This window comes from Vulpes lagopus, chromosome 18 (genome assembly GCF_018345385.1).
Source record: "Vulpes lagopus strain Blue_001 chromosome 18, ASM1834538v1, whole genome shotgun sequence".
In the NCBI taxonomy this organism is placed as follows: Eukaryota; Metazoa; Chordata; class Mammalia; order Carnivora; family Canidae; genus Vulpes; species Vulpes lagopus.
This window is the reverse complement of record NC_054841.1, coordinates 39,735,285-39,747,717: the sequence shown is the minus strand read 5'-3', so window position 1 is coordinate 39,747,717 and position 12,433 is coordinate 39,735,285. Positions and strand designations below refer to the sequence as shown.

Sequence of the window (12,433 nt, the reverse complement as noted above, 5' to 3'; positions counted from 1 at the left end):
CATTTTACATAATATGTGGAAGCTGAGACTCAGAGTTTAAGTGGCTTACCCAAGGGTGTACAGGACTAATAAATTATGGAGCAGAGACCAAAAACACTGGGCCATTTGATTTCAAACCTTGGTCCCAACCATATTTCTACACTGTAATACAGATAAGGAACGAACATAGGGTCCATCAGACTATGTCAGAAAGCCCAAGTGTGAGAGAGATAGAACATTGCTGACGGCCTAATTCTGTCTCAGTGGCAAAAGAAATAGCTATTGGGACTTATGGAAATGAATGGAAGGTCACATGAAACCATGAGGGCCCTCCCAAGGATAAGCAAACAAATTAGAACTATCGCTCTTAGTTGTATATTTAGGTAATTGCGTAGTCATTTTTGCCAAAAGGTTTCCAGGGTTTGAATTCCTTCAATTTGGTGGTCTGAATGAGCCCAGGTCCTTATGATATGGCTCATAAAACCCACCTGTTTGCTGAACAGTCAACTGTTTTTGAGTTATGTGTAAGGAAAACTGGTAGTAGTGATGGTGGTGGTGTTTTTGACTTTCAAAGTTTTTTTGTTACAGTTTTATTGTTAAATTCAATAGTTAAAAAATCTGACATGGTTTTCCCCAATATTAGAAAGAGGAAGAAACTAAATAATTAAAAAATAGAATTTCAGTTGAATAAGGGATGTGAATAGAATTTCAGTTGAATAAGGGATAAGACAGTGCTTGTACCTTACCTACCCCTCATTTTGGCTCTGAATGCTTCTCACAGACCAAATGATATGTTTACTTTTCAATCCAGTAAAACACTCAGTACTGCTTCCCCCAACTATTCTAAAGGCTGCCCTTTGGTATGGGGTGTGAAGGTGTATTAACAGTTAACTTTTTGCATAAACAAATGGGTTTATATCTGCACCTCAGAAAAACTCATCATTTGGTGGGGAAACAGTATAAAAGAATAAAAGGAACTTATCTTTATTGGGATAATGTGATCCCAGGAGAACAGGAAAAGTTAGTACTACTTGAGTTTTCAACCAATAAAAAATAATAATTACTAATTTTTGACAGTGGAACTCTAACCTTCCTGTGGCTGAGAATCATTCACAACTCTATTATAAATTGTATTCTCCATTATCATTTTTCAAAAGCTCAAAGCTCAAAAGGCAACACAAGTGAGAAGACAAGTACTAATGTTGTTTTTCCAATCTAAGGTAAAGTAATAGATCAAGATAGTGGAGTATTGACAGTTTGACCTGCAAGAAATGATAGTCAGCAGTGATAGCCACCACTTCTAGCTGGTGTTTACTAGCTAGGAGTCCTATCAGGACATGTTTATGCAACAAAATATTTAAGCTTTTTACACCTCAGACTCTTTAGTAAGTTATAGACATGCCCATCTCACTCTTTTCCAAGTAGGAAGCCTACCCACCAAAATGTACTATCAATCAGTGTGGGGAGACACAGGTTTTTGCATATTTTAGCTACTTAAGCACCCACAACAAATCCACTGGTAAAAGGTAAGTCTAGGCACTATAAAGAGGTGACAAAATTGTCCCCTTCTATTGCCTGCCTCCTTTCTGAATGTGTGGAGTTGGTTTCTTCTGAGGAGAAAGTTATTAAAGCTCAACTCAAGGTTCCAACTGCAACACACTGTGAAAACTATTAGTCTACTAATACCCCACTTGGATCTGGAGGTAAGAGCTGAGGATATTCATCGGCAGGTCCAGCCTCACCCAGCCTGTGACACAATGAGCCTGGTTATGTCTTAAATGTGGAGTTCTAACAAAAGGTGGGTACTGAAATTAGCGTCTGTGCTCTAATCCTGACATCCAGTGTACAGGGCAAACCTTTGGGGGCCTGTGTACTTAGAGCTACAGCTGGACGCTAGCCCCCAATATAGGTGCTCAGTGTGATGAACAAACTCCAAGCCCAATTCTTTGTTAGCAGTCCACATCCTTGAGTGAATTGCAGTCCTACTCTGAAGCTTGACTCACTGGGTTAAAATCTTACATACTCTTCTCAGTCTCTTCAGGGGCTAGATCCTGTTTACTCCTCCAAGCATGGCTGTGGTCATGGCTCAATCAGCAATGATGATGCTCTCCACTCAAGAACTAAATTGTTCTGTCCAGATATTCCTGCCCATGAGAATAAACCTGCTAGATACCAGTGCTGCTCCATATCTGTGTCTTCTTTGGGACTACTTCCACAGCCCTGATCTCAGTAATATCTAAAATTCTTTTCTCATACCAGATGGCACATGCTTCATGGATGGCAGTACTAAGTGGGCCCAGGACAGGAAAAAGGTGTGCTGGATTTCAGAATATAAATTGCTATTTCTTTTCCTGCTATCCATGTCCTAAGATGTGAACAAATATTTAACAAAACTGGGCGGAGGGAACCTTGAGTATGGGGACCTTGAATATGGATGGGAAGAATCTAGACCTCCAGAGTCTGAGAGGACTCCAGTTCTGTTGACAACTCCCAAGAAAACACATTAGTTTCAGGGGTCACCTCACAGACCCCTTGCATGTAGTATTTTGAGGAGAAACTGTGGGCTTTCATCTTTTTTTACTCTATATTTTTCATATGAGAGAAAAGCTTAAATTCCTAGGAATAACAGATTAATAGGCATAGGTGAAACTTATTTAACAGAGATATTCTTGGTTGAATATATAATGGTACAAACTACAGGATATTATATAGTTATTTAAAAAATAAACTAAAATTGATCAAGATCCAAATGAAAGTTCATCATTTACTCTTAAGTAAACTAATTAATCTGAAGAGTAATATGTATAGTATGACTCCATTTTAATAAAACAAAACAAAAATCCTCTGGTGTGAGAGATTTATATATATTGCAATGAACAAACAGGGAGAAGTAGGAAGATCTGTATTGGATTGCAAGCTCTGTTACCTAAACATTTTTATATTTCCTGGCTTAATTTCATTTGTTTCTTTGAAAATGGTTTAACTTGTAGAATTTTTTGGATTTAACAGATTTTTGGAAAGATTATATTGAAAGTAAACCAGATTTTAAATGTCATAGGGTATGTTCAGTTAGAGAGTCCTGTAAGAACCATTTTGTAAATTTTACAAATGACCTAATTTATAAAATAAATATTGGTATTTGCATTTCTGCTGATTAACAAACTACCTATTGTACAGGCATCTTACAGAGAAACCATTCTGATCTTTAGATTTCCTTTTTTCCAGTGAAAATCAAATCGTGGAGATTTTGAGCTATAACCCTTGCCTGCACTACTACTCTATTTCTCATGCCACACAAGTATTAGCTATTATTGCTCTGAACAGTCACCACTCAGTAACATGTATTTAAGCATGTTATTAATTTAAGCATGTTATTAATATGTACATATCCAGCACTATGGAGGCTAAATAAATAAATAAATACCTGAGCATTGCCTCTACAGGTTCTTAGTCTAATGAAAAATATTTTCATCCCACCTGGGTAAGATACAACAGTGTTTCCTTGGGGGAAGAGGTGAACTTAGTTTTCCTCATTCAATGAGGAAGGTAAGATATTGCCCTCCCGAGATAAGAGTGACACAAAGGTAGTCTGAAAAGCAGCCAATTCTAAGACAAAGGGAAAAATGTTTAACAGGAATGGTGATGCCTGAATGATCATCATCTTCATGGATGATGTCCCCCAGACCTAGAGAACTGTGTCTCAGTTAAGAGTGGCAGGAATATTTATCTATTCTATTAACATCATTTTGGGGTACATTAAGAAACAAAGCCTGGAGGCCTGGTTGTCTTACAAGAAATAAAGGGATCAGTGACAACTCAGTCCACTATTTCCCTCACTGTTGACCTGACAAATAAGTGAGGTACAAGTATTGAGACTGAGATGTCATTAGCCGTGACAATTACTTCATACTTTTAATACACTGAAATATTTTCACATACTTTATAAATTGTACTTGCTTAGTGGTTTCTTTTTCTTCCTTCCTTCCTTTATTTTCTTTTCTTTTCCCTTTTTTTCCAGAAAACAAAACATTGTTCCTTTTATCATCACACCACACTCAGATTAATGAAAAAATTTTACATGTGCACCCATAATATACATTACTACTAAGGTTCATTTGAGAGTCTTACCATCCCTAAAACGTGAAAGGAAAGCATCAGCTGCTAAAACAAATGTTCAAATAATAGAACAAACTGGGTAACTTAATTTAAATCCTTAAAATCAGAGATCCCTGGGTGACTCAGTGGTTGAGCATCTGTCTTCAGCTCAGGGCGTGATCCTGGGGTCCTGGGATCGAGTCCTGATACCAGCTCCCTGCAGGGAGCCTGCTTCTCCCTCTGCCTATGTCTCTGCCTCTCTCTCTCTCTCTGTGTCTCTCATGAATAAATAAATAAAACAAAAAAATCCTTAAAATCTCAAGCTCCAGGAACATTACGAATCATGCAGTATTATCTTTTTACAAAAATAGATTTTTCAGAGAACTGAAGAAAGACTAAATAAATCCTCCTGAATTAGTAGCTGCTCACTGTACAGCAAAGATCCTCGAGTGTAGGAGAGATTAGTTTAACTGGGATTCTCTCAAACTTGTTTTAGAGGGAAAATGCTGATTATTTTATTAAGGTCACACATGAGGTGTGCCAGCATGCTCAAAACATTAACAGAAGACTTCTCAAGAAGGTCGACAGCAAATACTCAGACACATGGAAAGGCTTCCCACCTCTCAACTAACAGCAAGATCCCAGAAACATATTTATGTGTATGAAGGCAGATAAAGAAACACATAAACACACACATAATAGCTGTGTTTTAATAGAAAGTATGATGGCATAGTGCAGAAATGTAATTACATAGTACCTTCAAAGATTGTTTTAAGCAAGATAGGAAAGTAACTATGTCTGGTACTAAAATGATAAATGATAAATGAATTAATGACTTTAAATATGGTTACTCCCCATGAAACTACGACTATTATGTTAGGAATAAAAGCTAGACAACAACATAAGTAATTCAAAGGAAAATGAAGTGTGCTGCCTTGTTCTTCCAACATAAAAATAAAAATCCACTCTAAAAAACTAACTTTTTTCCTATGGAAGAAAAAAAAATCCCACCATTATAACTCTTAGGATAAATCCACTGAGTCCCATAACTGCCATTTATATGTCACTAATTTTCCTTCTCTAGCTAGATTGTATAATGGTACTATAATGGATAATATAATAAAAGACTTGAATATTAATGAAAGATTTGGTTAAGAGGCACCTGGGTGGCTCAGTGGTTTAGCATCTGCCCTCAGCTTAATTTGTAATCCTGGGGTCCTGGGATTGAGTCCCATATCAGGCTCCCTACCAGGAGCCTGCTTCTCCTTCTGCCTGTGTCTCTGCCTCTCTCTCTGTGTCTCTCATGAATAAATAAATAAAATCTTTAAAAAAAAAAAAAAGAAAAAAGATCTGGTTAAATATGAAAGCTGTTTGTCTGGATAAAACACTTGAGAAATAAGGTAGCTTCATCAACATTAGATTTTCATCATGAGTTTTAAGACATATCATGGAACATAAGTGCTTTTATGAGTTGTAAAAATTGCTTCAGTTTTTGACACTCTATGCTTCAAGGAATCCTGATTGGCAACTTATTAGACTTTTGCTCCTGTCATTGCCTTCTTTAGTGAAATTAGTAGGCTGGAAAATTGCACTGTAATTGATCAAGGGGAATTAATATTACAAGAGATCTTAAGGCTATGATCATATATTTATTTAGTTTATAACATAAATTTTTTTCAAGCAATTTCTAATAAAAACTGTGCCAGAGAGTATGTATTATTGATCCATCTGGAATTATGACAATCCATTTCGGCACATTTGGTCTCCATAAATAGAGAAGTTTTATCTGCCTTGAATTCCCCGCATGATGGCATTAAAATACATTGCAGAGAGAATGTGATCTCTCTGTTATTACTGTCTCTTGTATGTTCTATTTAAAATCAGCTTATACACCATCTACTCTTGAAAGAATTCTTCAAATGCAACCAATACTAACAATATTTTCACCTTAATACAAAGTAAATAATTCACCGTCAAAATTTCTCTCCTAAAAACCAATGTGTTAACATTATAGACAATGCTCTAGAAATCTAGAAATCTGGCATATGAAAGCATCATAGCTAAATAACGATGTTAATTGAACTCAAAGATAGACATATTTTAGTAAAATAAAAATGTTTTTTAAAAAGGTTACAAACTGAATGCATTCCAATCTCATTGAATTAGAAGAAAGGAAGCTATCAAATGACTTTAGGTACATTCTTATCAGTCTTCAGAAGTCAATTCAAAGTTCTCAACATTTATTCCTTTAAAGTAGACATAGAGGAGAAAAAGTTTAGTGTATGAAATTTGTGAATGATAAAAAGAAGTATCTGAAAATGGAGAGACTGGTAGAGTATAGTATCTATTCATTCAGCTACAAATAAGGATATTTAATCTACACTGGGGTGAGGCAGCAGTACAAAAATACTATCATATAATAATCTGTAAATATAACATGTCATTGGAATACTAAATTATAAAAATAATCTTTAAAAATTCTATGAAGGGGCAGCCCAGGTGGCTCAGCGGTTTAGTGCCCAGGGTGTGATCCTGGAGACCCAGGATCGAGTCCCACGTCGGGCTCCATGCATGGAGCCTGCTTCTCCTTCTGCCTGTGTCTCTGCCTCTCTCTCTCTCTCTCTCTCTCTCTCTCTCATAAATAAATTTAAAAAAATTCTATGAGGATGAATCCCAATTTTTAGTGAGTTACCAAGAAAAGGTAACTAAACCACTACAGAGTAGCAAAGGGCTTGTGAAGATCAACATTCACATTTACTGAACACAGCTTTCTAGCTAACAGATCACTTAGACCCTTCCACTGCTACTAGCAGTTGTTAAGCTGCATCATCAGGCTCTTAGTTATAAAAAGAAAGCGCTTATAACCCATTACTTCATTAATACCATTAAATTAATGTTTCTTTTCCTCTTCCACTTCCTTTCTGGAAGAGTAAATTATGAAGTGGTATATTATAAAGTAATATGAAATGCTATAACATCTCACTTCACTTACAAAATTGAAATCTGTGAACGTTCCCAAAGTTCAAGACTGTCTTAATTGCAAATGGAACAAATGAATCATAAACTTTTTACAGTGTGTCCACAAAATGCCAGTGCCATTCACAGTATTAGTAAACAAAAACACCAGGTATGTGTTGTTACATTAGCTAGTGATTATTACAATGAGTTCTCAATTTTATAAAGGCTCTTGGAAAAATGACAAAAAAAGTATGCCCTACTCTGAGATTACAAAAAATGGTGTTCCCCATTAAACTGACTGGAGCTATACTTGTGCAATACTGTGTTAGCATTGATGTATTATTCCTAATAGTGAAGCAATCCTGAAACTTAGAATTGAATCAAGGAGGAATTTGAGTGATAGCTCAGTAAATCCCACTTTTGATGGTGTACAACTGTAGTTGGCTAAAGGGCTGTGAACTGCAAGAGAATTAGACAAGCCTTTAGACTTTTTTATTGAATGATAGCTATTCTGTAATCAGCTTCTGAAGGAGGAAAAGTGGTGGAGAAATCCCCACTGAGCTATGTAAGTGTATCCTGATTACAGTTGAATGAAACCACAGTCCTGCCTGTCCATAGGTCATTGAAAAACTACTGACTAAAGGAATTTCCTAGCCACAGGAATTAACCCTATTCAAACCTCATAAGATAGTTAGCTAAATAATAGTAAACATTTTAGACAAGATAGACAAGAATTGATTGCATTTCATAAAATTGGGCATGATATGAGTGAACTGAGTGGGTTAAAGGTACTGAATCTCACTGATGTGCTAATTCTTTAAGAGATGAACTCTTACTTGCTAAAAGCAATTTAAATTTACTCACAACAGACTCCTCCCCAAAAAAGGAGTGGGGTTACATTAGACTCTGCTAATATATAAATGGCTACACTTATTAATTGCTCCACATTAGTCATGAAACCCAGGGGACTTATTTGGAGGCAAGTGAGCAAAATGTTTGTTGCTGCCAAGTTTAAAACTATGAATATTACTGGTGGATAAATAGCTGGTGGCCCTGTACCAATAGGAGGTTAGATGAAATATGTATGTATATCTTTATCACATGTACATAATGCCTACTATGTGCTGCTAATGCTTTACATATATTCTCTTATCTGATTTTTATAACAAATTGATGATGTGAATAATATTTTTATTATCCCCATTACACAGATGAAAACACCAGGGAAATCAGAAAGTAAGGGACTTGCTGAAAGTCACACAAATCCTGGCAGAATCAGGTTTGGGGCCACACAGTCTTCTAAGACCTCACCTTCAACAACAATGCTGAGCTTCCACTGTATAAATAATCCTGTGGATGTATAACCGCAGGGTAGCCTAAATTGTAATGCCCAATAAGAACCATTAAAGTCATTGCTTGAAGTAGAAAAGAAAGCAGCAGGAAAAGATTTCAGGTGTGTTAAGAAGACTTTCATTTCATTCTCTTAGTTCCAAGTGAAACCAATTCTGAAATGTCCATTTTTTCCCCCAATTTCTTTTCATCCTAATGATTTTAGAGACTGAGAAGAAAACTGAGAAGGTTGGAAAGAAGGGTTTCCGTGATGGGGACAATGTTCCCTTTTCCACTTCCTTTCAATGTATGCTATATTCCTGTGTAGGAAATGAGTGGGATTTTTAAAGATCATATGATATCCTAAAAATGATCACTGAAAGGCCATCTAGACATCAACTCTTGATAGAATTCAATTTTAAATATAACAATGTTAATTTAAACTACTAGTAAAAAAAAACTCATCACAGATTCTATTGGTGGATTCCATCAATATAATGATACCACTGACCTGTAGGATATCCTCTATCTCAAATTAAACACAAAAAGGAATTGAACTATTTTTTCTTCCCAGCTTAGGTTATGAAAAAAAATAAGCCTTAAAAAGAAAAAAATCATAATTTAGACTTCAAAAACAAAATTATAGAAAATCACAACTGAAAAGAAGTTGTTCCCTGACTTCCAAAAACCTGACAGGAGCTTGACAGGAAGCATTTTTTGGAAGTCAACCATCTAAAATGTTGCTTATTCATGATGCTGCCAAGGTAGAAAATACTGAGAGGGAAATGAGATTGCAATCTCTCCTTGTCCAGCTGTCAAAGATGACAGCAAATTTCTCTTCCACTGAAGAGACAAAACTTGAAAAAAAAAATCACTTTTTCTGAAAATCACACATCACCTCAGTGAGTTTGAAGAACATCTAAAAATGGATGTAATGTGACAGCAGCCCCCTGGACACCAATTCAGAAATGACAAAGATTATTGCTGTAGTACAGTGTGAACAATAGGAAATCAGCAAATCATAATGAAGAAAAGAGTCTATGCATGTAAAACCACAAAGCAAGATTAGGCCTTCAGCGTGTTGGGGAACATAAAGATACTGAGCAAGGTGATAGCTTTCAAACCACAGATAGAGGATTTTTTTCCTGGTGTTCACTTAATATGTTACCCCATCTTCTCTTCAATATAACTACCAATTACACAGTTTAATGGTAATGAATCAGTGACCCTTGAAGGATTGCCAACTCATACAGGACTTATACATCCTAGTGGTTGACTAGAACACTACACAACATCTGAAGAGTACCTTATTTTTTTAAAAGATGTTATTTATTCATGACAGACACACACAGAGAGAGAGAGAGAGAGAGAGAGGCAGAGGGAGAAGCAGGTTCCATGCAGAGAGCTTGACATGGGACTCGATCCCAGGTATCCAGGATTACACCCGGGCTGAAGGCAGCACTAAACCGCTGGGCCACCGGGGCTGCCCTGAAGAGTACCTTAAAAGAATGACTATAACATCCAACACAGAGCAGTTTTTTTTTCGTTTGTTTCTTCTTAAAGCTAGAGAACCCAAGTCAAGGCAAGCTAATCCTTTAAACCATTATAGAAAGGCAGCTACAAGAATGTCAGATGGAAACCCTTCAGAACTCCCTTCTCCTTCCACCCTGCTCTCTCATGTCACCTCTCATCCTCCTGGTTCTCTTCAGTTTCACTTTCCAATAGATATATAACACTAAAAAACTACATCTCATTTGTAGAGAATGAAAAGTCATCTCAATTCAGTGATCCTGTACTTTTCTTACCCACTATAATTACTCTATATCTTAGCTATTGGCTTTCTTTCCTCATATTTAATTCCAGTCTTCATGAGAGTTTTATTTTTACTCAATTCACTGCCTTTAACAAAGCAGCATCATTCCTTTCTTCCTCAGGATATCCTTCATCTTACCTGTAACTAATGTGCTTTTGACCTTCTCCAAATGCAGAGAGAACGAAATTTTATTATTTTTTGAATCTCTGATACCAGGCACAGTCCCTTACACTTGGCAGGTGTTCAAAAAGTGCTCATAGGTATAAAGTACAACACTCTGAAAGAGTTCTAGAACATTTTGTTGCTATCCTCTTTTTTTCGTGCAAAAATATATACCACAAATACTGGAGCACAGGTGCAGACGCCATGAATAGTTAGAAGCCTGGGCATCTAGTCAACCTGATGATGGATCAAAACAAAATCCCTATGCATCACTTCTTCTCTTCTACAGGGTTCCCATTCCACTTTCCAGGATCTCTCTTGCCTTGCTGGTCTCAACATTGCAGATATTCCCTCTTGTACCCCAGAAGGTGATGCAGTGGTATAAGTTTAAATGCTATAGTGGTCCCCAGAAAAAGAAGGTGTGTGTGGAGGGGGAGTAAAGAGAATAAAAGCAATGTTCTAACCTTTGTTAATTCCAGATTAATGAAATTACATAGCAGAAACGTAGTCTTTTGCATCCATTGCATCTTTTCCTCATCTTTACTATACCCTCACTTCCAAACTATCTACTGGAGATACTGCTTGGCTTTAGGCAATACAGCTCTCAGCATATTCTGGTTTTATTTATTTGGGGATGATAGCTGGAGGATGTAAAGTTGAGGAGGCTTCAGGCTGCCCTTTGGAGGCAGAGAGTGGGGGGATAACAGGGGTGAAGTGGGGAAAATTATGTATAATTTTACACCATAGTAATTATCTCCTCTGAAAACAATCAAGGGGATGAAAAGATATTTAGAGATTCACTTCATCTCAGTTTTACAGATGATATGGCAGAGAAAAAAAAAAGCATTATCTTCCATATCAATATTCCACTCAAAATACTTCTGGCTTAAGAGAACTTTTGAAATAAATTGTATAATGAAAAATAAAATTAAGTTAAACTCCTTTTAAATTCATTATCACATTAAAATGATGTTTTAATAGAATTCTTATTCTTATAGATGACAAGCTCTGTGTATTTTAATAAGCAATACAATTACACCAAGTAAACATGAAGATAAATAAGCCTTAAAAACAAATTGTGCAATATTTAAAAATTAATAGATTTTCTCCAGAATAGACCACATACTGGGTCACAAATGGGGTCTGAACCGATACCAAAAGATCAGGATAGTCCCCTGTATATTCTCAGACCATAATGCCTTGAAATTAGAACTTAATCACAACAAGAAGTTTGGAAGGACCACAAACACGTGGAGGTTAAGGACCATCCTGCTAAAAGATGAAAAGGTCAACCAGGAAATTAAGTAAGAATTAAAAAGATTCATGGAAACTAATGAGAATGAACATACAACCATTCAAAATCTTTGGGATGCAGCAAAAGCAGTCCTGAGGGGGAAATACATCGCAATACAAGCATCCATTAAAAACTGGAAAGATCTCAAATTCAAAAGCTCACCTTACACATAAAGGAACTAGAGAAAAAGCAACAAGTAGACCCCACCCCCAGCAGAAGAAGACAGTTAATTAAAATTCGAGCAGAACTCAATGATATCGAGACCAAAAGAACTGTGGAACAGATCAACAGAACCAGGAGTTGGTTCTTTGAAAGAATTAATAAGATAGATAAACCATTAGCCAACCTTATTAAAAAGAAGAGAGAGAAGACTCAAATTAATAAAATCATGAATGAGAAAGGGGACATCACTACCAACACCAAGGAAATACAAACGATTTTAAAAACATATTATGAACAGCTGTACGCCAATAAATTAGGAAATCTAGAAGAAATGGACGCATTCCTGGAAAGCCACAAACTACCAAAACTGGAACAGGAAGAAATAGAAAACCTGAACAGGCCAATAACCAGGGAGGAAATTGAAGCAGTCATCAAAAACCTCCCAAGACACAAGAGTCCAGGGCCAGATGGCTTCCCAGGGGAATTCTATCAGACGTTTAAAGAAGAAACCATACCTATTCTACTAAAGCTGTTTGGAAAGATAGAAAGAGATGGAGTACTTCCAAATTTGTTCTATGAGGCCAGCATCACCTTAATTCCGAAACCAGACAAAGACCCCACCAAAAAGGAGAATTACAGAC

At 36.4% G+C, this 12,433-nt stretch overlaps 1 protein-coding gene across 2 annotated transcripts in view; it reads right to left on the bottom strand.

Annotated features, from left to right (window-relative positions):
• Positions 1–12,433, bottom strand: part of MACROD2 (mono-ADP ribosylhydrolase 2) — a 1,912,080-nt gene that overhangs the window by 1,295,873 nt on the left and 603,774 nt on the right. The gene's annotated exons all lie outside the window — the stretch shown is intronic.